At 42.9% G+C, this 27,373-nt stretch overlaps 1 protein-coding gene across 3 annotated transcripts in view; it reads left to right on the top strand.

Annotated features, from left to right (window-relative positions):
* Window positions 1–27,373, top strand: part of FAT3 (FAT atypical cadherin 3) — a 313,352-nt gene that overhangs the window by 66,770 nt on the left and 219,209 nt on the right. The gene's annotated exons all lie outside the window — the stretch shown is intronic.

Below are 27,373 nucleotides of genomic sequence, written 5' to 3' on the forward strand. Positions count from 1 at the left end.
TGAAGGATCGTGATGGGATACCTGTGCTTGGGTAGAGGTCAGGAGAGATCTAGTGCTGTGGCTGTCGTATGGAATCGCTACCTCTTGCTCAGCTCTGGAAAGTAATAGATACTGTTTGTAAAGTGTAACTGTAATTTCTGCTTTGATGAGGGCTCCAATTACTGTGATTTTATCTTACAGTGTTTGATTGTGTAATCTTTAGAAAACCATTTAGACATGCTGAAGCATTAGCACCAGGTGTACGGTACCATGAAATCTGTTATAAAACAGCTGTTAGCAGCGCATTTGCCAAGTATCTCTAAATAATTGAAAGATGCATTTAAGAAAATGCTTGTTATTTATGCACTATCACCTTGTGAGCTTTGTGTTCGACAGCCTCTCAGTCCCGTTGCAGCTTGCTGAAACCTCAGTGTGAAATGTAATGCTCTCGTAGGCATGAATCACAGAATCATGGAACAGCATTGCAGAGGTTGGAAGGGACCTCAACAGATCATCAAGTACAACCCATTGCTAAAGCAGTTTCCCTGCAATAGGTCACACAGGTAGGTGTCCAGATGGATCTTGGATATCTCCATAGAAGGAGACTTCACAACCTCTCTGGACAACCTGTTCCAGTGCTCTTGTCACCGTTACTGTAAAGTTCTTCCACGTGTTAGTACAGAATTTCCTATGTTCCAGTTGTAGGCCATTGCTCCTTCTTCTATCACTACACACCACTGAGAAGAGCCTGGCCTCATCCATTTGCCTCCTACCTCCCTTCAGATATTTATAAATATTTATCAGATCCCCTCTCAGTCTTCTTTTTCCCAGGCTGAACAGACCCAGGTTACTCAGTCTTTCCTCCTACAGGAGATGATCCAGGCCCTTTAATCACATTTGTGGCTCTCTGCTGTACTCCTTCTAGGAGATCACAGTCTTTTGAACTGGAGAACCCAGAACTGGATTCAGTAGACTAGCTGTGACCTCATAGGGGCAGAGTAGAGGGGAAGTACCATCTCCCTCAGCCTGCTGGCCGTGCTCTTTTTAACGCACCCCAGTTTGCCATTGGCGTTTTTGGCCACACGGGCACACTGCTGGCTCGTGGCCAACCTGTTGTCCACCAGGACACCCAGGTCCTTCTCTGCAGAGCTTCTCTCCAGGAGATCAACCCCGAGCCTGTACTGGTGAATGCTATTATTTCCAAGGAAGGTTTAGATTAGATTTGTGGAAATTTTTTTTCCCTGAAGGAGTGGTCAGGCACTGGAATGGCCTGCCTAGGGAGGTGGTTGAGGCACCGTCCCTAGCGCTGTTCAAGAAGCGTTTAGATGAGGTGCTAAAGGATTTGATTTAGTAGTTGGGTAGGGATAGTGATAGGAGGATGGTTGGACTAGATGATCTTGTAGGTCCTTTCCAACCGAATGTATCTATGAATCTATGAATCTGTTCTCCTCATGAAGCCTTGATATGGTATGTCATTCAGTGAATCTGATAGGAATATTCCATGGAGTATGACCTCCACTTTGAAATGGGAGTATGACCACCTTGTGGAATGGGGTTTTGGTTGGCTGGTGTAGGCAACACTGCTGACCAAGGTGGCACTCAGTGACAGTGTCTCTTTACCAGACTTTCATAACCCCTATCTTACCAGAGAAGGATATCTCTCACTTCACCATCATGCTGTAGTCATGTCATCGATTTTTGGCAGTACGCACATTTTTAAGGGTGAAGCGAAAGAGCAAAATTTCATCAAAAATCTCTGCTGAGCATCTTGTGAATTCGCTAGGAATTGCAACCACTGCCATTGAACCAGACCAATGCACTAGTTCCACAAAAACAAGGTCAAATATTCCACTAGTTTGATGTTTCTGTTGCTCTTTTTTAATAAAAATATATATAAATAAAAGAAGTTTTGTTGCTTATGTATGTTAACTATATTATATATTACATGTTTGGCCCAAGACAATTCCTCTTCATTCAGTGCATCCCAGGCAAGCCACAAGGCTGAGCACCCATGTCACATGGGCTGTGAGGCGCTGGGTTTTCTCCTCGTCCTTGACCTGCACTCACAGGGAATGGAGCTGGCTTAAAAACATAGATTTAAATCCAAGGTCTGAAAACATCACAGAACATGAAAAGGGGAATATTTGATAATAACTTAATACATATTGTCCTTTGACAAAGCTCTTACCCCTAAGATGGCCTGTGAATACTGTATTATCCTAGAATAAAAACGAGATTCAAGATAAAAGCAAAGAAACGGGCTCTATTAACACTAAAGAGCCTCTGCAGATTTCGCTATCTGGGCCAGCTTCTTTGTATCTTCCTCCCTCAGCGAGTCCACGTCGTTACACATTTCATCAGATGATAGAAAATTTAGTCTTTACAACTTTCTCATTTCTCTCCTATCATTTATTATTTAACCCACTAAAGCATTTTATGCCTTGCAAGGTGTCATGAAAAATCAAGCTGATTTGTATAAACATTGTTTTTGGAAGCTTCTGCACTTCTGCCCTTGTTTTTATTGCTCTTCATCTCTGAGATGCTGAGTATTACTTAAGCTTTAATGCCTATTTAGCATGAAATTATGTACCTGTGTATGCAGGGTTTCAACTATAGATCTCATTCCCCTAAGTTAAAACTCTCAGTGTGTAACTGTGTGGATACAAACACACTGATGTGCATTGGATTCTTTGTTTGCAGCTTATTATTTCCTGTGACATCAGAAATTCTTCAGAGTGTAGAGATTGTTAATTAAAAAATAAATAAATAAATGGTATAGTTGGAAAAGTAGTTTTACAGAAAGCCCTCACTTTGATTTGTAGCTCTCAGTGGCAGGAAGTGCCATGCATAGCACCAGGCTTGTCTTTTACATTTCAGTTAATTAAAAGAATAGTAGAAACACCGCGTGACCTAACCTCTGCTTAAGGAAAGTTTATCCGGTCTCTTCAGGATGTCAGTTTTTCCTTGGTTTGATCCCCAAACTGATACACTGGAAATGTTTTATGTATGCTGTTTTACTGAGATACGGAGACCTGGGGCAGAGCCATGATTTCCATCTTTCCAACTTGATTTTGGCAATATTTCAGCCCTCAGCCTTTACACCAAGGATGCAGTGACCAGAATCAGGAATAAGAAGGTGCCTGTGATTGACATTAAAGATGGCCAAGGCAGATGGTGCTATATGGGGCCTCTGTTATCTGAAGTGCCAGGTAGGCAGAGCTGTGTATTTATAACTGAAAGCATAAAATGGATTATAGTGGAAGAGAGCAGAATGTGGAAGAGGGAGTGGAAAGTAGAGATTATTTTAGGTACTTGGAATGAATCTTTCATCAGAACCTTGGCATGAAAATCCAAAAATTTGAAAGGTAGTGTGGATTGAGGCCAATAACAACGGTTTATCAGTTTAGTGGGTTTAAATTAATCTTAATGCAGGCAGAGAATTTCCAATAAATTATATTAAAAAAGAAAAAAAAAAAAAAACCAACAACCCATGATAGCTCACTTCATGCAAGATAAATAATAGGAAGGGAAGCGTTCCTGCTGATAAGATGGCAGGTATAGAATAATCAGGAAGATACCTTTCTGCACTATGTTTTGGTTATGCAGCCTAAATATTGATTGAAGTCACAGACAGTAGGACTTCTGCTTGTTTCCAGATGAGTGCCGTTGAAATAATCTAAAAAAAGCACATTAAGTAAGCTGTGGGGTTTTAAACCACATGAATTTAATTCATTTGGTGACTCCAGGTTCTGTTCATACCTTTAGGGGAGGAGAAGGTGGAGGAGGCCCAGATAAATATGCTTCACACTGGGAAGTGGTTTTCTGTCTGAGAGTAGCACCTGGAGCTCCTGCACCTCCTGAAATAACTAGTCATAATCAGTGTAATTTTCTGATTGCAGGGATGTTTTGAGCTGTACCTTGACATAGAGGGCTTTGAAAGTAAAATAGTAAAGAAAAAGATGTCATAGGTGAACAGTTAGCAGCACAGGGCCTCCCATCACAACTATTTATTGTTTCATACTGAAGTGATGTAAAATGCAGGAAGAGGACTTAATGTTTGGAAGCAGGATGATGTCTCTTTGGGAGCATCTCAGGGGCTGACAGGGAGGATCCAGATGAGAAGATTATTTCTCAAAGAAAATTGTCTTGAAGGGAAGTCAAAAAAGCAGCTCCATTCTGTGATACTGTGTGAAATCACTTCCAACAGGCAATGCTTTGGAAGTTTTTGGAAGCTATTTTTCCCCTTCTGCAGGATTTCCCTCTATGCAATATATGCGCAAGGATTTGGGAGGTAGCAGAGAGGCTTTCTGGAATACTTCACTTCCTCCCTGTCTTTTCAAGCAATGATGAATGGGAGAAGCAGACAGAGGATGAAAAGTTTGAAAAAGATATTCTATAGCTTTCCCCAAAACCTCTTGTTGTCCTCAGGAAGGTTCTTAGCCAGGCTGTTCTCACCTGATGGCCAGTCCTCATCCCCAGCCCAGAATCGTGTGTTTCCATTAGGTTTCGTAAGCTTTCCTGTGTCTTGGGCTTCCTTACTGTACCCCGTTAGGAGACTCCACCACAAAAAGCTGCCGTATGTACTCACCTCTCTTTTCTCCCTATCTGGAGATGAGTTCACCCTAGAAAGCTCCTTTCTTTTCTACAGCTTCCGTTTGCATTATGAATATTTGAGAGAATCTGTGCAAAACAAGGATACATTTTAAGTAAACTCTCCTAGCTCTTCTGGACCACGTGCTGTTATCCTGTTCTCTGAACTTCAGCTATTCAGCATCACTACTGCTTAGGGACAGATTCTGCACAGTGTCTTCACCATCACGGACACTTTCTCCGCATGCCTCCGTAACTCTAGAGAATGAACTTTTATGACACAGCTTATTTCTGTCTACAACAGAAACAAAAATTTCTATGCCACTTTATCCAGAGACCTTCAGTTTAGGATGGCAAGGTGTGTTATTTTAGGTCCTTCTATTTTTACTGAAATATCCCTGTATGTACATGCACGTCTTTGTCTCTAGGGACTTTCTGCTAAGGAAAAAAAGCAAAGAGAGACAAAAGCAGGGACTGAATAACTGGCATGGTTTCCCTTGAAATTTCTGTCTCTTCTATTAACCTTTCCACCACAACCACTTTTGTATTTCTGATCTTAATTAGAATTTTGAGTGGAGCTGTGGAAGGAGTGTATCAATCCCCCAGTCGATTCCTCCATCTGATTTGGCATCCAGAAATACGTTTCTTAGGAATTAATTATAATTGCTTTTGATGGGAAGCCAAATTTTTTCATGGTTAACTGTTAATTCTTAGCTCGTTTAACATGTGATTAAGTAATGATGATAATAAGCTCAAATATAGGCTTTCTGTATGTTTGTGATTAGTATGTTTGTGTTTGCTGTTTCGGACTATGTGTGGTCACATGGCAGCGGTCGGCACAGGCACGAATTGCTGGAGGAGAAAGAACTGTGGAGTTGATGATCAAAGGTTGAAATAGCCATTTTTATGACTGCTTGGCTGGTTTTTAGTTTGTTCTGTAGCATGGATTTCCTTGGCTGTATTCAGAACAGAAAATCATAGAATTTCTTGAGGTGGAAAGGCCATCTTAAAGGCCATCCAGTCCAACCCCCCTACAGCGAGCAGGGACACCTACAGCTCCATCAGGTGCTCAGAGCCCTGTCCAGCCTCACCTTGAGTGTCTCCAGGGACAGACATCCACCAGATCACTGGGCAACCTGAGCCAGTGCCTCACCACCCTTACTGTAAAAAACCTTTTCCTTCTATCCAGTCTAAATTTGAAGAATTGAAGTGTATTGCTATGGCTTCTTTTTTACATTCTTCCATAAAAAATTGCTTATATTTCTTTCTTCTTCTTTTTCTTTTCTCTATAAACTTTTGGTGCACCTGTAATTCCAGTTTCCAAGAGCAGCTCCTAGTGCTGCTGACTGTGTTTTTAATCCTTGTCCTTCTCATGGCAGCCATTCATAGGTGTCATGCAGGTTCTTCAAGACAGGTTAAAGCATCTGTTAGACACTTTATAACTTTGCTGCTGGAATTATTTGTGACTGTCAGGAAAAGCCTTTACTGGGTGATTTCATTCTGAAAACTGACTTTGTAAAAAGAGACTTGTAGCTGTCCAAGTACATTTCTTTGTCAAATTCACTGAGCTTGCAAGTGGGAAAGTACTTTCCCCTGCCAGCTTTAAAATGCACCCCAGTGCCAATCAATCCCGGGATTGTTTTCAGTTGAGGCTGGCAGTTTGACAAAGTCATGATGCCTGTGAGCAAAGATGACAAAGACTTTTCTTTAGCTCAGTGAGTGGGGTTGTGTATATGTTCTACCTCTGAGATAGAAGTATTACCCCCAGGCCCATCATAAATAGACATAAAGTAGGTAGAAGATGTCCTGTTAATGTCAGACATGCGTTTTTGCTATTAACTCAGGCAGTGGGATTTTTAGAAACACCTCACAGTGCAGCACAAATGGAGTGAGTCCAAGAAGTGCTGTATGGGTAAGTGCAAATAGAAATTGCAGCTTATTAGGAGGAGATGCTGCTGGGAAGGAGTCAGAGAAGACAAAGCTTTTGTGCATTTCCAGAGCACGTCTAAGAAGGAAATGTCTGCAAAAAGCTTGAGTGCAACCTAATGGCTTCAGTTCAGCCATACAAAGTGGTCGCTTATTAGCTGGCCATAAGCTCCCCCCTTGATCCTCTAGCTGCCAAGGGAGGAATCGCTGTATGAAGACATGACTTAGAAAATAGTGAAAGAAAAATAGTGAAAGTATAAATAGAAAATAGTGAAAGATTTGAGACTTGTTTAGAAACTTGCAAGAGAGACATAAAGTCAAGAATACCTTTGATTTTTGTTCCATAATGAGCCCTGTTGAAGAGGATTAAAAATAATGGATTCTGAGTAGTTCTCTAGACTTCATTTTCTCACAGGGAAATGCTTGCTCCAGTGCCTGAAATCACCATTGACTTCAGCCCTTGCCTGAGAGCACCTGAGCTCAAGCAAGGAGTGCAGATACAGAAGGTGTGTTCATTGTTTATTGCCTCATTTGGCTGTGGCTTTGTGCTGAGGTTTACCTTTGATAGGATGAACTCATTGTCCTTATCAACTTTCAGTATTTCTTGTCATTAAATGTGTTATAGTGAAACAGGCTCGGTCATGAAACAGGTTGATGTGGTGTGGATGCTGCCATCCAAAACAGGTGGTGAGATATGCAGGAACTTTGTGGAAAAGATGGGTTAAGAGCTGATAGCTGTAGATGATGCATGAGAATAGCTATATTCCATGAAACCAGCCTTTGATATTTTACCACTGATGGTAGCACAGGGAGGTCAGAGAGCTTCTAAGATCTCTACTAGTTGTGAATGGTCTCACAGGTGCCAATCTGCAGAGTGGGGGGTATGATGATTTTGACAATTGGGAGGAAAGGAAGTCTAAATCATGATTTGGAACCGGGACATGGTGAATTGCCAAATCTCATTTAAAACTGAAATGGAATGATTTTCAGGATCAGGAACCTGAATTAGCTCAGAATTTGTGTTGCAGTGCAGGTCATTGTCTTCAGGGGGGTGAGGAAGGGGAATAAAAATGTTGATTTTCCCTGAGTTCAGGCATTTGTGGTTCTGTGCCTGTGCAGGGAAGGGCTGTGTAAAACGATGCCTGCTTCCTCCTGTCAGTGGTGGACAGAGCATCCCTGTTCCACCCGCAGGGCTCCTCAGAGTAGGGCTCTGGGGAGCAATTATTGAGTCTCCTGGCAATTGCTCCATCTCCTGTGTGCACTCTTTTAGGCTTCCTCATTTGCACATGTGCTACTGGTTTATTTATTTCAGTGTAATTGCTTGCTGTGTTTGTACTGTTTTTCAAAGCCCACGTAAATGATCCCGCTCAACTCAATCTGCTCCGGTAAATACCTATTCCACTGCATTGTCTGTCACCTTGAATGTCCTTTATCACTGAAGCAATTTGATTCTTCTCTCTGCTTTTCTTGTTTATCTTCCTATTCCTTCTTTAACTACTTCAGTCCAGTGAGCTTCCCCTTATGTAGAGCCTTTCCTTTTGTACTTTCTGTCCTTCTTCCCATCTCCTCTTCACCAAGGAGAGGAGCCTTCCCCTCATCATGCCAAGCCAAACCTTCCCCGCACCAGACCATTCCCTACTTATTTTATTTTTTTTAGTTAAGAAAAAAAAAGATTTGTGTTCATGATGTTGTACTTACCTCTTTTCGTGGTCCCCATTCCCCTTTCTCTCCATGTCTGAGAGACTTCATGAAAAAATCCCACTGCAAATAGTGTTTCTCAAGTTACACTCATGAGAGCACTGCATTTTCCTTCCTATTTTTGCTTGTAGCTATGCCCTGTCTTGCCTCACTTGGCTGCCAGCCTTGTGTCCCTCTTTTCTCCTCTTCAATCAATCCCGGGCCATCTCCAGTTTTCTTACCTCTTGCACCACTGAGTCTGTTTTTTAAATCTGAGCCACATCCATTTCTGCTGCAGTGATACTGCCTCCTTCACTGCTCTTATCCCAGATTAAGGACTTCACAGAATCATAGAATCTCCAAGGTTGAAAAAGACCTACAGGATCATCCAGTCCAACCATTCATCTACCACCAATAGTTCTCACTAAACCATGTCCCTCAGTGCAGCATTTAAGCATTCCTTGTATACCTCCAGGATTGGTGACTCCACCACCTTGCTGGACAGCCCATTCCAGCACCTGACCACTCTTTCAGAGAAGTATTTCCTAATATGTAGTCTGAATCTCCCCAGGGGCAACTTGAAGCCATTCCCTCCAGTCCTGTCACTAGTTACAAAAGAGAAGAGGTTGACCCTCAGCTCACGACATCTTCCCTTCAAGTAGTTATAGAGAGCAATAAGGTTATCCCTAAGCCTCCTTTTCTCCAGACTGAACAATCTCAACTCTCTCAGCCATTCCTCATAGCTCTGTGCTCCAGAACCCTCACCACCTTCATTGCCCTTCTCTGGACGTATTCTAGGGCCTCGATGTCCTTCTTGCAGTGAGTGTCCCAAAACTAAACATAGTACTCGAGATGAGTACTCACACAGTACTTCCATTTTAACACCTCCAACATGTCCCTTCAAGTCCTTCAAATATGTTGTAAGTGCTTTTCTTAATCTATTCTGTCTGTCTCTGGATGTGTTTGGGAAGGTCACTAGTATCTCTTCTCTTAGTTGCCATCGTCTTGAACACCACCTTCTTGATCTATAAAGATCAACTTTCAGTTTGGAGTATCGAATTCTTTTGGTTTGCTGCTCACTCTTCCAGTTCCCTTAATTATTCCCTATTGCCTAACTCCCACCATCATAATTATTGGCATTATAAGTTTTCTTCTCTCTAGTAACAACAACAGAATGTGACAAAATAGCATGAAGCTGTGTTAGGGGAGCATCAGGATGGGTGATAGGAAAAGATGATTCACCAGAGGGCATGGAATAGGATCCTCTGGGCAGTGGATGCAGCACCAAGGTGATGAAGATTAAGAGGCATTTGAACAGCACTCTCATACATTGGGTTTGAATGTTGGGTGGACCTGTTTAAAGCACAGAGCTGGACTGATGATCTTTGTGGGTCCCTTCCAACTCCAGATATTCTGTGATGCTATGACCACTTTTCTAAAAGTATTTTTTAAAGTTTTTCTTACCTTTATGTATTCTCTCTGGCTTTCTTAACTCCATCTTTAACTTCTTCAGTAGTGACTCCGGATACTTTTGTGCACATCGTTCTTGGTGTAGTGCATCACAACCTGGCCTCTGGTGTATGTTATCTCTTTATGATAAGAGGTGGGCAGGGTGTATTGTTTTTTCCTTTGGCAATTCAGTAAGGAAAACTTTACATGATACTACAGAAACAACCTGTAGGTACAGCATTTTGCAGAAGGTACTGATCCTTCCTTTCCAGAGGCACAGTGCACATGAAAAGAAAGGGGGAGGAAGGAAGAAGATCAGTTTAACTTGCCACTGGGCACTAGAGATGGTTCTGTCCAAAACCACTTCAATAACACAATAAAAGGCATTTTTGTAGTGTCTGTTGGTGATAAGGAGATAGCTTCTCTCAAGTTAATAAACTTTAATTAAAACTGCAGACAATGATGTTGAAAATGGTTGTTTTACTCATAGTCATTTTCAGCCAGAAGTCAAGGTGAAAAATTTAGCTAGCAAAGTTGGGACAAAATTTTTCTTCGAAGTCTCCAAATTCATTATAGAAAAATTGAAGTGAGACCTTTGGTGAAGGCTGATATGATGCAATAAGGAATTGCTTGAAATGAAGAAAAGTCAGCTTTCATTCAGCATCCTCCAGATAGGAGATGCTTTTTATTGGCTGTTTCCTTTGGGAACGTGCTCATTACAGTAACCATCAAAATAGGAATTCTTCTTCTGGAGCTACTGCTTATGTTTGCTATCTGTCTGTTCAGAGAATGAGATCTTTAATTAGCTCAGGATATAAAGTATTACACAGAATTTTCCTCCAACTCTTCCTTTGTTGCAGGGGTCAGTAAGTGCAGCTTTGTTGTCTTTATGGTTGTAATGCTGTTGTCTTTGTCTATTCAGAGCATTATTTTTCCCCTATGCAGTCTTAGGACATATTTTTGTGTTCTGTAAATAGTATGAGAAATTATATCCTGAAGTTAGTAATAAATATATCAAGTGAGAACAGTGGTTTGGCTGACATATACATGGAACCATGTCCAGTGCATGCTATGGAGAAGTTCTGTTTATGGCTTCTCTTACAAGAAACCTCTGAAACCAGAGGGTGAGATCTAGATTCCTTCAGAGGACAAAAGAGGTTTAGGGTTGGTGTCAGAGAAGTCATGGTTTCCTGCAGCTTTTGCTTAGAGGTTGTTGCGATTGTCCTACTGGAAATGCCATGGCGTGATGTGTCAGAGGGCTGATCAAGGAGGGTGCAGTGGGAAGACATGGCTCTTTCCCCAGGCTGAGGAGTACCAGCCAGTGGTGATTTGGGATGGGAATTCTTCTTTGCTCATGATAGATAAATCTCACTCTTAACAACTCTTGACTTACTCTCTTGAACTTCTCCTTGGATCCCCCATGACCTTCTTCAGTCATTGCTGTTCTTGCCTTCTCACTTAACCCCATTTTCTTCCTTTGGCATCTCTTCAACTTTCAGATCTTCCTTTGTTTCCCGAGACTGGGAAAAACCCACAATTGTCCAAACATCTCTGTCGCTGCCAGGCAGTCCTTCTCCTTTTCTCTCCTACCCAAGCTCCTTATTCCTGCTCTTTATGCTGGCTGCCTTCATTTTCTCACTGCCAACTCTCTTTTTTTCATTGAGATTCTCTCCTCTACTCCATTGAGATGGCAGTTAACTAAACCCACAAATTATCACCTCCTGGCCAAATCCCAAAGCATCATGCCTGTCCTTGGCCTTGACTTGTTTTTGTATTCACTGCAGCTGACCCCTCTATCCCTTCAATTCAGTCTTTTCTCTGTAGCTCTTGGCAGCCATGATTGCTTCACAGAATGGCTGGTGCCTCTTATCTCTGAAGTGTGTTGTTCAGTGACTGCCTTGGCAGCTGCACCTTCTCCATATCCCCCCATCTTATATTTAGCTAGGCTGCAGCCTCCTTTACTTTCCTGTTCTCTTTCTGTTCCTGATCATTTCGAAATTTAATGTGTTTTATTCCACTAGCTTTTCCTTTCGTGCTGACTGCTCAGAAATAATACCTTTTAATAAGGAAACTTCCACTCCTGTTGCAAAGGAAATTAGTATCTATTCCCATATTCTCCCCACTAGTTCATTTGCAAGTTGCTGCAATCAGCGTGTATTATCCCTTCCTGAAATTCTTATTTTTGACTTAGCGTGGAAAGGTCATTAAAGATTACAGTTAGATTTTCCTTCTGCAGCACAGAGGATCATGTAATTATAGAATAGGAGAGTTGTTTGAGCTGGAAGGGACCCATTGAAGGTCACCTGGTTCTACCCCCCTGCAATGAACAGGGGCACCTACAGCTCGGTAAGGTGCTCAGAGCCCATCCAACCTGACCTTGAGTGTCTCCAGGAATGGAGCATTCACCACCTCTCTGGGCAATACTGGCCAGTGCTACAACACTCTCATTTGTTTTCTTCTATCCAGTCGAAATCTCCTCTTTTTTGGAATCAGAATCATAGAATCCTTAGAGTTGGAAGGGACCATTAAAGGCCATCTAATCTAACTCTCCTTTAGTGAACAGGTACATGCACAGCTGGATCAGGTTGCCCAGGGCCTGATCCAGCCTCACCTTGAAAGCTTCCATGGGCAGGGCATCAACCACACCACTAGGTAAACTGTTCCAGCTTCTCATCCAGCAGTGCCCCCAGGTCGTTTTCAGCAGGGCTGTGCTCAATCCTTATATTCCCCAGCTTGTATAGATAGTGGGGGTTGCCACCATCCAGGTGCAGACTTGGCTTTGTTGAACATCACGAGGTTCTCTTGGGCTCTCTGCTTGAGCTTGACTAGATCTCTGGATGACTTCCTAATTGCCTTCACCTTTTCTGCTAGGTTGACTTAGTTATCTGTGCAGTAGCTGTAGGATATCTTTTCTCCTTTTGCTTGATTTCTGATGTTGCTTTTTATTCAAAACACTGCTTAAAAATCAGTACTAGAGCAAGAGAGAGATGTTTCATTTCAGAGGACTCATTCAGGGTAAGCATAGCCTCTGCCTCCAACATCTTACATTAGAGCAAGAAAAAAAGCCAGCTTCAAAGCAAGATAGGCCAGGAGCGTGTGTAAGAGTAAAAAGGAGAAAGAGCATAAGAATTAACAAAGTGCTAATGAGATTATGTGTTCAAATAAGGCACTTGAAGAAGTGCCATTGCACATCTGTGGTTTAGGCTCATTTGCAGGGTTAAACCAAGTAAATGAAATGTTGCTGGTGTAGGATTTGTACAGGTGATGGCAGGAAGTTCTCCTTGAATGCTTGATGGCTCACCACCGTGGTGTTACTTACAGATTTCCAGCAATGTTCAGAATCTAACTGCTCTGATTCTGCGGTAACAACACATATTGTAGAAATTGTTAGATAATAATGCCACTAAAAAGTAATTCCAGCAATGTATTCAGTTTACGAATGACTGTAACGTGGTAGTTTAATATTGCTTCTCTGCTGGAAACAATGTAAATGCCTGATTATCTATACCTATTAAAACCCAGCAACAACAATTATTTATAGCAGACAAAATACAAACAATCTGTTTGTCACTGGGGAAAACACACCGTGCATTTTTCTATTAGGGGCTGTGCATAGAGTGAGATTCCTGCATTCCCCAGTCCTTCAATCAGCACATTAATAGTGTGTGCCATCAGCTTGAGGGAGGCTTCCCTCCATGCTACAGTGCTGTGTGCTGAGCCATCCCCTGCTTCTGTAAAACTGGATCCATTTTTGCTCGTTGAGCTGCTGAACATGTGCTGTAGCAAATTTGCACAGTCGATCAGTTGAACTGACTGTGCACTGGTTAATAATGTGGGAATTTTATGTGTTTCTGGGGTTTGGTGGGGATGTGAATACCAAAGTTAGCAATGTGTGTGTGTGTTTGTTTTGCTATTTTTTTGGCTTGTTTTGTCTCTCTGTTGTAAGAATTAGCAGATGTTTCATTTGATTCATTTGATTACTGATGCTGTATGCCACCTCCTGGAATTGGTGCTTAAATTAGGTGGCACCAGATGTTTGTTTGGTGGTAAGCAAGTTACAGAGGGCTCGTGCTGGGAGTGCAGGCTCGTGCCAGGAACACCGACATCTTTGCCACCTCCCCTCTTGTTTAGTTCTCAGGGTGATGCTCTTTGTGGTGACAGTCTCTCCTCACTCTCAGCCTTTGCATTCCTTTGTGCCTTACAAGGACCATCCCAGCCAGCCTCGTGTTGCATGTCCTGATGCTTTGCTTAAAAATTCCTAACCAGCTGGAGTAGTGTCACTGGACTTTCTCAATATCTTTTCTGTCTGTATACAGGACTGGGAATAACAGTACTGGTGATGAAAGCATATCCATAGAGCTGATCCCTTTCCTGGTCATGGACAGAGTTTTCCAAGCAGTGATTTTCTATGGGACCAGTTCTCCTTGGAATTGCAAACTGAAATTAGGGCGATGCCCATGCTGCCATTTGTAGTCACAGTGGCAGGTACGAGTCATGCAGACTGAAACCTTTGGGAGTGGATTTGGGCATGTGGGCAGTAGGTGATGTGGTCTTCATATGGGATTTCCAGAGATGACCAGATGCAGAACAACAGCAGAAGTAATTTGAGCACAGTATTCAGTTCGTAAATGTCTGTAATGTAAAGTTTAATATTCTGCTCTGCTGCTGGGAGCCACGTAGATACCTGACTATCTGTCACCATCTCTGTAAATGGCACCCACAAGCACCAAGCTAAATACTCCCTAGCTCAGTCTATGGAGACTGCTGCGAAACAGCGAGCAGATCTCCCTGTCACCTTCTTTCAGAAAACAAGATAGCAGAGCCTGTATTCCTTGTTCCTTGCTGCCTCTGGACCTTACTCTCACCTCCCTTGTCACCTTCTTCCTCCCTGGACAAACTCCTGGCTGTGTTTTGGGATGCAGCAGAATCACTGTGCTGGGTGATCTTCGCATGCAGTGTTCCTGGTGCAATTTGTGGGGCCTTCTCATGGCCTTAGAGCTGCCACCATCAGCCTGCCAGTGCCAAGTGTGAACTGTAGTTTGAAGCAGCCTGGGGTACTTCAGTGCCGTTTGCAGCCACACCTCTGCAGTATGAAATGGGAGAGCGCTGCGTTCAGATATTTTGTCCATGTTGCTTTCCAGCCCAGGCCCTGTGGTACAATGATCTTGAATGAAAAATGTTCTTCTTGGATGTTTGCCTTCAGGTCTACAGCAAAGTCATGTTTTCCTTGGTATCACTGGTGCAAACACGAAGCCTTTTAGAATAAGCAGAGAGTGATTCATCTATTTATTTTGAGAGGTGGAATGCCTGACCACAGTATGTTTTCCTAAATTTCACCATTTAATAGCAGCCTGGGGTGCTGTATTAATTTTACTGTGCTGCTCCAAGAGGCTAAGATACTGCTGCTCACTTCTCTCTTCCTTTTCTTTAGAAGTGTTCCACAGGATTAAATAACTGCTTAGCAGCTCGGGCTTCCCTCTCTTGTTGTATTTCTGCCCTGTGATGCTGGGCTTACCCCCACTGATGTGGGTTCAACAGCATCCGGCTCCTTGGGGGTCACTGATGCTTGTCAGGAGTTCCCTTAGAAATGCAATGTAGGGTCTAACTGCTTTCTGAACACTTCCGTCCTTCCAAAGGACTGCTGAGAGCTTGCCATATCTCAGGTGTTCTCGTTGGCCCTGTCACCCCTGTTCCTACACGGGTCAAAACAAAGATAATTCGACCTTGTGTTGTAAAAAACAGATCAAACCAAGGAAATTATTATTCACTGCTGGGACTGTGGCCTTCACTGCCATGTGTTTATAAGGTAAATTCCATTTTAGAAGAGTAGACTTACCTGTTCAGGAGTAGAGTTTGGCACTGTTCTTTCCCAAGTAAGCTTTGCTGAAGGAGCCAGTTTTGTCAAGCATGCTGTCAGTTTTAGTGCTCAGTGCTGGACAAGTGGACAAGCTACATCTCAATGAAGAACGGAAGATAAATGGGTGCCAGTAAATGGAGGTTGTAGGTTAGGGGCATTTAATGGAAGAAATGGAAATGAAAATTGGAAAACAATCTCAGGGATCTATAGAAGATAAGAGTGGAGGAAACTCAATTAGAGGGAGGCATGCTTACTCCTGCTCTTGGATCTGAGATAATTTCCTGGTTTTTGTTGGGTCTTATTGCTTCCACAGTTGGCAAAGTTGCATTACAAATAAATAATTCAATCCCATGTCATGATTTACTCAAAATGCTGCATTTCAAACAGGAAAAAGTAATATCCATTTCAAAATTGTGTATAAATAGATAAATAGATTTTTTGCTGTCTTAAGTGAAGACTATGGATTAGCCCTAGGCAAAGCCCTCATTGGTATTACTGAGTGTTAAAGAACGTACAGTGTAAAATGCAAGGACACTTTTAAAAGCTAAAACATTCACACATGCAAGTGCTAAGAGCTTGGGAATGCTATAAACTGTCTGAAGATGGATTTGTAAGGCAAGCCATACATACATTTTTATGATCTGGGCATTTCCAGAAATGAAAATAAATCACTTTTACTTTGCCCTCTTCCACTCACATGTGCAAGGGGAATGTATATGTGCTCTTGCACACATTGTATCTGCCTGTACATATATACAGCATTTTACCAAGGTGTTGGAGAGTGATAGAAGTCACTGCAGTGCATAATGAGCACATAAGGCCTGCGTCCACAGAAAAGCCTTGCTTTCTGTCTTATTTAATCGTGGTTTCCCTCAGGGGATCACACAATGTGTATCGGCACTGCAACATTTCATTATTTGCTTTATCAGGATGTTGGCATTCCACACTTATTTAGTGAGCTCAGCCATAAAGCACTTCAAAACCGAACTGCTGTATTTTTGCCTGTGCGTATGCATCAGCTGGGGAATACAGGACTTATTCCTGTGGAGCCCTTGTCCCAAATGGGGATAGAGCATCTGGGAAGATGCCTGTGTTGTGGTACTCATGGATGCCAGGCTGCCTGCTTTGCTTCCTGACCTCTTGGGCAGAGCCAGGTCATCTCCTGAATGAACAGGGAGAGGGAGTTGGCAGAAAGCTTTAGGAATTCTGCGGACATTGGTGGGATAAGGTCTGAGTTTTCTGTCTGACATGAAAGACGGTACTTGGAAGAGATGCAGCCACAGCCCATTTATTTGATATGCTGTGTTCAGAGCCAAAAGGAAGCACCCACTGAGTAACTGGCACCTTTCCCAAGGATCACGGTAGGGCTGTGTGCTTTCAGGCTTTTATTGTGCTGCTTTGATTTGCCACAGTCCCTTGTGTATCTCAGCTTCCTTCCGTTTTCTTGTCTGAGGAAGGGTAGCCTACCTGTAGAATATTTTTGAAGATGATAAATTTCAGACTAAAGCTACCTGAAGATTAAAAGAATAGGACTTTGCACTAAAACACTCTGACATATTCCCATATACTCTTTAACCCTTGGATTTATTATCACACGAAGTATGGAGAGTGAAACAGAAACACCATTACCGTCTGCTTGTTTAGGGTCTGTGCAAGGTTTGATGTTATAACCCCAGCTCCATTTCCACCACGCATTATACAAGGTAGAAAATTAAAGTTCAGGTTATCTTCATGATCACATGCAGTGTTTTCCTACAGTGTTACTGCAAAATTGGTCTGAGTGTTTTGGAAAAAGTAACAGTGAAGAAAACAATTCTTGTTATTTCACTTCTTGCAACCACAGATGTGGCTGTAGATGAGATGTCTCCCGTGTAAAGCTCATAGCTTATCTTTAAGACCTTCCAGTTGGAAAGATTGTTAAAACAGTCTGTGTTTTGGCATCAAAAGAAAGACTAAACTGCACTTGCATCAGTAGGGCTGTAGTTAATTTTAGCATCTTCTGAAGGTCTGACCTGTCCTTTCTGCTAGTTCTACAGGTTCAGACCTCAGCTGATGGTAGAGTCAGACCCAGCTCAGCACAGCCTTCTAGCTTTGCAGCTCAAATGAGGGCATCTGCAGTTTACTGTGTGCTGTGTGATGGGAGCTGGTAGATGCTAACAGATTCCAGCATCTCTGGCATCCACAGGGGGCCCTACCTTCCTTGGAATAATGCTGGTACAGCAACATAGGCAAAGCCAGGATGCCACCTTGCTTCCTCTGTGGAGGTTCAGCATTCACACAGGGATGTCTTGTGAGAACATTGAGTTTGGACTTTGGAAGATCCTCTGGGAAGGCAGGAGTTGATCTTGATGATCCTTGTGGGTTCCTTCCAACTTGTACTCTGTGACTATGAAAAAGAGAAGTGATGTCCTGTGCAGTTGGGCTCACTCCTATGCTCAGTGCATGTCTAGCTGGGTGTCACAGGGCTGTTGGGTGCTGGCTCCCATCAGTCATTCTGCTGGCGTTGGGAATGTGAGTTTCCTGTGTTTGGTAATGCATCCACTTGGAATCCTGAATTTCCTTCCAATGCACGTGGTATTTTTTTCTACAGCCATAACCCTTTCAATGACAAAGATTTTAAGGTGGGGAAAGGGCTGTTTTTTTTTCACCACAGCTGTTTTCTGCCCTCCACAGAGATGGCAGTGCCGGGACTGCTGCAACAATAGAGTGGAGACCAGGGGAATCAAATCAACCTCCCCTCTCAGGGCTCCTTCGTTGGGTACAGTGCTTGCAGATTCCAAGTGCTGAAAGGACAGAATGGACCAGTTTGCCTTTTTTCATCTGCCTTAAATCTGAGCCTTTCAGATTTCACCTTCATACCTCATTATTTAGTACCTAACGTACATTTGCCATGAAACCTTTCTCCTTCAACAGCGTGTAGATCTCATTTGCAGATACCTAGAAATGAGAAAAATTATTGCAGAAATTAATCACTCGCTTTAGAAAAATAAATAATAAAGAAAGATATCAAGCTGATTGCTAATTTTATTTTTCCTGGCTTCAGTTTCCAATCATGAGAAGCTGCTCCGCCTTATTTTGTTAGATTAAAGGGCCCTTTGGTTTCCCATAATATTTCCCCGTGAACTTTACATGGATTTTATAATCAAATTTCCTCTCCATCTTCTTTTTAATAAGCTTAGCAGATCGAAGTCTTAAACTCTCTTACTGTAAATCATTCTCTGTGCTCTTCATGCCGTTTGTGGAGCTCTTCCATTTTTACATCTTCTCCAATTGCTGACGTACTCTGTGTAGCAGACTCCAGAGTCATGTACAGTATATCCACATTGAGGAAATGCTGCTGTGCCATGCAGAGTGGTTAAACAGTGCTTTGGTGCTTATGTTGTGCTTCACTCTTGCCTCTTTCCTGCAGTGTTTGTGTTCAAGCACAGTGTGACTATTAAACCCCATTCAGAGGTACTGTTTCTCTCCTTTTCGACTACTCCTCTGGGTTTATTTTTGGGCAGAGAAACACTTACAGGCATATTTCAGAGCTGATGCTATTACTCTTTTCACAGGGTTACCCATTTGCTGACAGGCTGCTGAAAGAAACAGTGGCAAAGAAGGAAAACCAAAAAGACTATTTTCAGTGCAATAAAAAACTCAAGTAACTCAGCAATATTCCTGGTTGGGCCTTACTTGCTCTGGCCAGCCATCCCAGGCTGACCCTTCTCTGCTGGGATCCATCAGAGCAGTGATGCTCATGTTAATTCAAGTCACCGTTGCCGCCTGTGGGCTGGGGGAGTTGGAGGTCACTGGGCAGTCTCCTCTGGCAGCCAAGCTCAGCCCTTCAGTCTCTCCCCACAGGTGCTCAGTGGTTGGAGCAGTTCAGCACAGACGTAGTAGAAGGGTTCCCAAAACAATCCCTCATCCCTTAGACCATGCAAAAGATACACAGCCCTGTGCCAATGAAGAGGAATTGGTACTGAAGTCTCTTTCTGCTGTTCACAGAATCACAGAATCACAGAATTGTAGGGGTTGGAAGGGACCTCTAGAGATCATGGAGTCCAGCCCCCCAGCCAAAGCAGGTTCCCTACACCAGGTAACAGGTTCCCTACACCTGTTGCTCAGACCAGATCTTCTATCAGCATCCTTTTGAGTATCCCATGTTTTTTTCTCTCTGTCTCCTCTTCCTGCTTCCTCTTTGCTCCACTTCTGATCTCATTTCTAAAATAATCAGGAACAAACCCTTCTTTTTAAAACAGTTTCCCAGTCCCCACGGCACAGAACATACAGGTTGGACTGTGATCTCTTTATTAATCTACTAAAGAGGATGTACGGAATATCTGGTTTACTGTGGGCATTCTCTAGGCCCTTTGTGGAAAAGTGCCTCTGTGCAAGCAGTTTATTATTGAGGCTTAACAACTTTCATTGTTGGCCTAACAAAGAGAAATTGTGCTGATGCCACCTGTGGGTTGTCTTTGGTCAGGAGGACTGCAGAGGTAAGTTGTATAATCCGAGCAGCGCTTAGGAAACAAAGCAGAACTCAGTTTGCAGTGGAGACAAACAGATACAGGGAGAGAAATACTCACAGAGGTGCTGCAGTATTGAAGGGAATTCACAGTTTGCAATTCATGAGCAGCCAGAAATTCAGTAGCCTTCAGTCATACAGGTTGAAGGAGATGGCTGAAGCCACCGACCTTGAGCGCATCCTGTTTTGTCAGAGCCACTTTACATTTGGTCTACACTGGGTCCAGGCCTGGGGATGCCAACACAAGAAGGATGCAGAGCTGTTGGAATGCGTCCAGAGGTGGGACACAAAGATTGCAAAAGGGCTGGAGTATCTCTCCTGTGAAGGAAAGAGGAGGGAGTTGGGCTTGTTCAGCTTGGAGAGAAGAAGGCTGCGGGGAGACCTCATTGCAGTCTTGCAGTACTTGAGGGAGTACTTCTACACTGGCCGATTTTTTACACCATCTCATAGTGATAGGACAAAGGGTAATGGCTTCAGACTGAAAGATAGTAGATTTAGGTTAGATGTCAGAAAGACACTCATTATGAAGGCAGTGAGGCCCTGGCACAGCTGCCCAAAGAAGCTATGGTGCCCCATCCCTGGAGGTACTGAAGTCCAGGCTAGATGGGGCCTTGGGCAGCCTGAGCTGGTGGGGGCAGCCAGCCCAGGCTGGGTTGGCTTTATGGACTCCTTTAATTCAAACCATCCTATGATCCTGAGATTCTGTGGTCCCGTATCTCCACACCATATGGGGTAGGAAGCAGCGTGTGGCAGAATTCAGCCATCGTTGGAGCTTCCCAACTCCTCTCAGCATGGTTTAACTGCAGGGTTTTATTGCACCATTCTGCTGTGATGGGACTGTTAGGCTTTGACAGAGATTATTCATAAATGAGAAGGATTTTTATACTATTTGTGCTTTTGAAGGCAATTTGGTTCTTCTAGAGAGGCCCACTGTATATTTTTTTATTTATCCATATAAGATTATTGTTGTTGTTGTTCTGTTTTTCCCAAGCAGAAAAGCATCAAAGCAAAAAGAATAGGAATATTTCTTTAAATAATTAGAGGGCTGTGAAGGAAGATGCAGAAACTACAATAAAGCCTAGTCGAATTAAAATGTTGGCACATCTTATTTCATTTAATTTATAAATGGAAGAAGATAGAGAATTTATTTGACTAAGCCTCTGGTTCAGTGTCTTGATGATATGTTTGGAAAATTGCACTGAAATTGATGTGTAAGTGACCTTGAAGATGTCGTATTTAGTGATAGCTCACTTTGATCTGAAGCTGTAAGCTTTTTTTTCCCCTCTCCCTCCCCAAACACAGCAAGCAAAGAAAATGTGCTGCATGGGGCTGAAAGTAAAGAAGGAAGAATCTTACTTCAAAATCTAAGCGGTGTTGAGGTCAAGCACCCAAGCTACAACATGCTTTGATTCCAGAGCCAGGCTGCACTGCTGCCTTGAGGTTGCCTTGTAAGACCTGGGGAGCTCCCTTCATCCCCATGGGAAACCCGGAGCTGGTGGTGGTGCAAAACATATGCAAAGCCACAGATATGTTTCTTCTCCTTACTGTCATTTTCATTTGAGTGAGCACTGACCAGGCCTGAATTTGAGTGTCATTACATTGAAGTTCCCCTGAAATGCAGAGTGAGTTGTAAGCCTTCACATTGTCTATCTGTTTGTCTACTACGTGCAGATACGTTACATTTATTAACAGCAATGTTAATGTCCTTCTCACGACCCTGGCTGGTTGTGATATTCATGACACTGTATGCAATAATTTCTTAAAAGGTGTATCTGCCAACTAATCCAACGTCAGTTGAAACAGCACTGCTGAGGATTGCCTTTTTAATTAATTCTCTTTTACTGCCCTGGGAACTTTGATATAATATCCACTGCAGAAACTGCATGTTGAGGGAACAGCAGATTTATACGTTAAAAACATCAATAAAAATGAGAAAATTGACAGTTAGGCCCCAGACAGGACTGTTAACTGTCTTGCACTGTTTGATGGACGTGGTCTTTTATACATGTTTTATAATTGAACCAGACAAAAGAATATTGGAAAGTTCTACATATGTATAACCTCACAAAGTTAATATTGCTTTTGGAATTGTTCCTTGGCATGATCTAATCTCCATTTAAGTCAATGAGGATATTTCCATTCGCTTCAGTAGTAGCTGGGTTTGTGTTTTAATGTGAATTAAAGCTTGCAAAATTTGTGCAATAAAATAAAAACGGGAGGACACGCTTCGCACAGCAGGGGGGCTTAAATGCAGGCACATAAATAGCATTTAATCACCAGAGTAAGGAGGCTGGCTTTCAGAGCTGCCCGCTGGGAGCAGTGGGTGGCACGGGCCGCCTTCACGCTGCGCCAGGTTTGTGGCTGATGTGATGCCGCCGTATGATGGCCATATTCGTATCAGGTCCTGGCAATTCATGGCTTCAAAGGAGGCCAGTATAATGTAGGATTTGTTCTTGCTCCCACTGGCTCCAGGGGCCCCAGCATACTTGGTCCATTTGGCGTTGGTGCTCAGGTCCACCGCGCATCTTCGTTACACTAAAGCTGTACAATCTGTTAGCCTGTATTTTAAATGTATCCGTAGTGGAAGGAACAAAATAAGTATCTGCTAGAAGTGGTACACACTTGGCTTTTATGCATGTCTGACTCATTTTATTTTGAAGCACCTAAATAAAAAAGTTATGCATTAGGCGTAATGTCAGCTTTCCTTAAATCGTAAATTTTCTTTCTTAATTGAAAGTGTAATTTCTGCCTACAAATCATGCTGTTTGGGTTGATTTTATGTTTGTTAGTTCCATGAATTAAGGGCTTGCATAATTTTACAACTTTTCCTGCCGACGTTTGCTCTCTGTTAAATGTCCTTCAAAAATCACCTATAGTGTGAGGAAGCTGGCTTTCACAGGCTGTTGCAAGACTCCTGCACATCTTGGGAAGGCCTGAGCAGCCCAGTAAATCCTTTCTCCCCTTCTGGAAAGCTTGAAAAAGATGTCATTACGATTTTTTTTTTCTTCTAAAGCTCCATTTCTTTGCTTTCTTCTTGGCCAACAGGGAGATGCATGTGAGGAGCGCTGGGTGGAGGCTGGGTGGCAAACAGTGCTGTTTTACTGCCAGGAGACTGGCAGAGGCTGTGATGAAGTGAATAATTAGTGACATTTCAAAATCAGTGATTTTGCCTTTCTTTCTTTGAATTTGAGTGATGGAACAGAGTTCTGAACACTATCGGTATTCATTCCTAACTCATTCTCATCATTTCACTTTGGGGACAGGCTAGAAGAAACTTTGTGGCTGTTTTGCACTGAGCCCCTTTTGTTTTGAAGCTGGCAGGAGGCATGCATGCTTGGAGCTCTGGAAATACCTTTTGAATGCGCTTTGCATGGCACAAGCTGAAGTGGTCTTGCACATAGTGGCTGGTGATGAGTTTGCAGGTGTCATGAGCTGAATCAGGCATCACCCTTGGTTGTCGAATTATTGCATGGTTGGGGTTGGAAGCAACATTAAAACCCATCCAGCCCCAACCCGTGTCGTGGGCTGGTGGCCCTATCCAGCCTGGCCTTGAGCATCTCCAGGGATAGGACACCACAGCTCTCTGGGCAGCTGTGCCACAGCCTCACCACCTTCTGGTTAAAGAATTTCTTCCTAACATCTAATCTACATCTCCCCTCTTATTTTAAAGCTGTTAGCCCTTGTTTTATTACTACACTCTCCAATGAAGAGTCCCTCCTCAGCTTCCCTGATTAGTAGAATGATTAATAGTATCATTGCCACTGTCCTCAACATTTTCTTACGACGCTGAATATACAGCAAAGGTTTGAGAAGAGTAGCCAGTACTTCCCATCTTTCTGTTTGCACAGAATCTTTCCTTGTCTATCATTGTGTGAGGTTATGACTCCTCATGTTGGCAACTTCTGTAACACGTGCCCTCAACTAAGCAAAATCATACACTAAAATATGTTTTGCATCTTGCCAATAATGTGGGTAGGAGAATAGGTGATACCATCTTGTCCCACACCAAGGTGCTGAAAGGTAGGAGTGTCTGGCCCACCTCCAGCATGCAGCTGGTGCTGCCAGGTGCCCATTGCGTATTCACACTCTCCTTCTTGTGATGTCAGCTCTCAACCATCAGACCTTGATTTCCTTTTCTCAGCTAGGTTAAAGAACCTCGTTACTCTCCTCTGTCTTTTCCCTCCCTGACTTCTTATGGAGAGCTAAATTGTCTCTTAAATTTGCCTTCAAAAACAGAAAATTCAACTCCTTTAAGTGCTTGCTCTATTGAGGGTATTCCTGAGGTGACTCTCAGGAGGAGTGTACGTGTAGAGCAGATATCCATGGCAGTGGGTACGTATGTAAACCCACACCAATGGCCCCACAAACACTTCCTTACAGGGTGGTGGCAGCTCCATTTATCATGCTGCCTGAACACAGAGTGTGTCAGATGGGTGAGGTAAACAAGCAGGGGGCAGAAAGAGGTGAGGAAAGAAAGAATGCTTTTCTCTGATCCCCTTTTGCTTTGAGAACCTTGTGTTTCTCGTGACAGTTGTGAATGCAAAGCTTTCCAATGATTTTTGAGTGGCCTGTGTCATTTGAAGTGGTCTGCTGGAAGTTGGGCAGCAGGTCAGTGGGAGAGGCAGGAACGAAGTTCAGTTTGCTGATTTTTGGCCACTTGAATAGCCACTGTCTTCTCATTGCTTCTTTCTTGCCGTTGTCCATCACAATGCAGCCTCTCACTGCGTGCCACTTGCAGGGAGCCATGCAGGAAACATGATCCCGTTATTTTCCTGAGGAAAGAGGGAAAACAAGCTTTTAAGAGAAACAACCACACAACCTTTGCATTGCTGGCGCATTGTCAAGCCCGAGGGCTGCACTTCATTTACATATAAATGTGCCCAGGATTTTAATCAGAGATTAGTGCACTCTGTTGTTATTTTTCACTTACAGTGCTCGTAACACACGTGGTGCTTTGCAGATTGCATAGGACAAATGGATTGTGAGGAATGCGACGGAGAGCGTACCCACGGCACCGCTGTCCTGATTGATTACTGGTTTATTTCCGAGGGTGCCAGGAGCCCGAGGAAGTGCTGGCTTCAGTCCTTCAGGGATGCTGCAAAATGAGGCAGCTCTTGCTGAGTGGGACGTAAAGAGCTGGCATAGAGCCTGCTTCCTTGGATTTCATCTGCCCTGTGTGGAATCACAGTATTGCCTCTGTGATGTGGTGTCCCTGTGGACAGGAGCATCTATTTTTCTGCCTCGTTTCTAACTGCGTCTGCAAAATTGTGAACTTCTTTTTTAATCACTTTGAAATTTTAAGGATCTCTGCTGATGATTCTTATTTCTTGATTTGTTTAGCTCGGGTGTCATTGACTTAGTCATGTTTCTCTTCAAATTAACAGGCAGCTAGGAAGAGTGAGCCACAAAAGCAGTATACAGAGAGCCTTAGTACTGCTTCCAAAGCCTCTCTTCTTTTCTCCCTACCTGTACCTGTAAAAAAAAAAAACCTTCTTCTTTAGTATCTATTAATATTAATGAGCTTTAAAATAGGGATTTTTTTTCTGATTTTCTTATAGTATCATAGAGTCATTAAGGTTGGAAAAGACCACAAAGGTAATTTAGCCCAACTGTCAATGTGTTATCACTATCCCCACTATCTATCCATATCTCTCCATGCCAGACCTCCACAGTTCTTGAACACCTCCAGGGACGGTGACTCCACCGCCTCCCTGGGCAGCCTGTGCCAGTTTCTCACCACTCTTTCTGAGAAGAAATTTTTTCTAATACCAAGCCTGAACCTTCCCTGGCACAACTTGAGGCCATTCCTTCTCATCTTATTGCTGTTGCCTGGAAGAAGAGGCCTAACTTAACCTCACCACAACCTCCTTTCATGGAGTTGTAGAAATCTATAAGGTCTCCCATGAGCCTCCTCATCTTGTGGTCTTACCCAGAGATATTCTCATCTTTTCTTACACTTCCACTCAAATAAGCTGAGGTACCCCAAGGCCTATCCATGGAGAGCCCCAGGCAGTGTTCTGCAGCTCAGACACCAGCACTGTCATTTCCTTTCATAACATTTTTCCTTTCATGCCATACTGGTGGGAAAGCAGTAGTAATAATTAATTGATGCCATTAGTCTACTGCCTCATCTTAAGATAAAATTTGACATCTGTCTGGAAAGTTTCACCTATATATTCAAGTTATATATTTTTTTGGGTGTAACTTCAGCCCCATAGTCAGAGAATAAGCATGGACAAACTCTGTGCAGATCATTTGGGTGGAAGGGGAAGGTGACATGGGTCCCCACTTGGAAAACCCGAAAGGGAGAGAAGACTTCCTTCTCTATTTATCAAGCTGCTGCATGTTGACAGGTGAAATGACAAGACATACTGAACAAAAAGGAATTAATCTATATCTGAGACCTTTTAATAAATCAAAAGTAAAACGAAGAATCAGTGTAGCAGCCCCATTGGCAGCTGCTAACACTTGTTTCATGATCCTATCTGTCTGAAATACAGAAACGGAAAGGAATTGTTGCCAGGAGTCATAAAGTGAAGGAAAAACTCAGAAGATAGATTTATTAGCATCTCAATTTTGGTGCAGTTCGGCTTCATAAACAGGGGTTAATCTGCTAACACCTTCCATGCTCTCACTGGGAGAAAACCCCACTCATTTCAATTTGTATTTGAAGATCTAAAATAATTCTAGTCGTCGTCTGAATAAATCAGCATCTCGAGACGCACCAGCGTTCATCTTTTTTTTTTACCTCATTTTTTGCCTGCATGGATTTATATATTTATTTCCACAAGATGTTGTTTATTATGGGCTCTTCTCATCCCTGCGATCTAATTTCTCTTCTGGACTTGTAGGCATTTTCATCACACTTCGCTACATATTTCACTCATGTTTCTACAGAAAGTCATTATGTAGCACGGCCGGCAACTGACAAGAATATTTAGAACACTCTGCCTTTATCCCGCAGTGCTATGTTGCTCACCTTTGTTGGGTGAATAATATATCTCTGACCTGATGTTTTGGAAAAAGACCTAAGCCCATACGTGGCTCAGACTGACACTGCTCCTTCTACCTTTCTGTCTGCATGGTTGATAAAGCTGTAGGAAAGTACCTGTCAATTCAAGCTAGTGTTAAAAGCTTAGTGAAAAAAATAAATCCCAAACTAAAAAAAAAAAAACCATGAAAAAAAGAAGTGTGTCCTATAGGCTGAACACAAGTACATCAGACATCTCAGAACTGTTCCGTGGCCCTGTGCTGCCTCCTGTCCAGCCAATTTGAGTGGGGGCATCAGGAGCTGGAGCTTGACTCCCAGAAACTGACAGCATCCCTTCTGCTCAGGGATTTTCTGTCTCATGATGGGACACTCCCCGAGGATGAAAGTTACCTCCTCT

This window comes from Cyrtonyx montezumae, unplaced genomic scaffold, assembly GCF_038088225.1.
Source record: "Cyrtonyx montezumae isolate F1298 unplaced genomic scaffold, pur_monq_1.0 scaffold_12, whole genome shotgun sequence".
Taxonomy (NCBI): domain Eukaryota; kingdom Metazoa; phylum Chordata; class Aves; order Galliformes; family Odontophoridae; genus Cyrtonyx; species Cyrtonyx montezumae.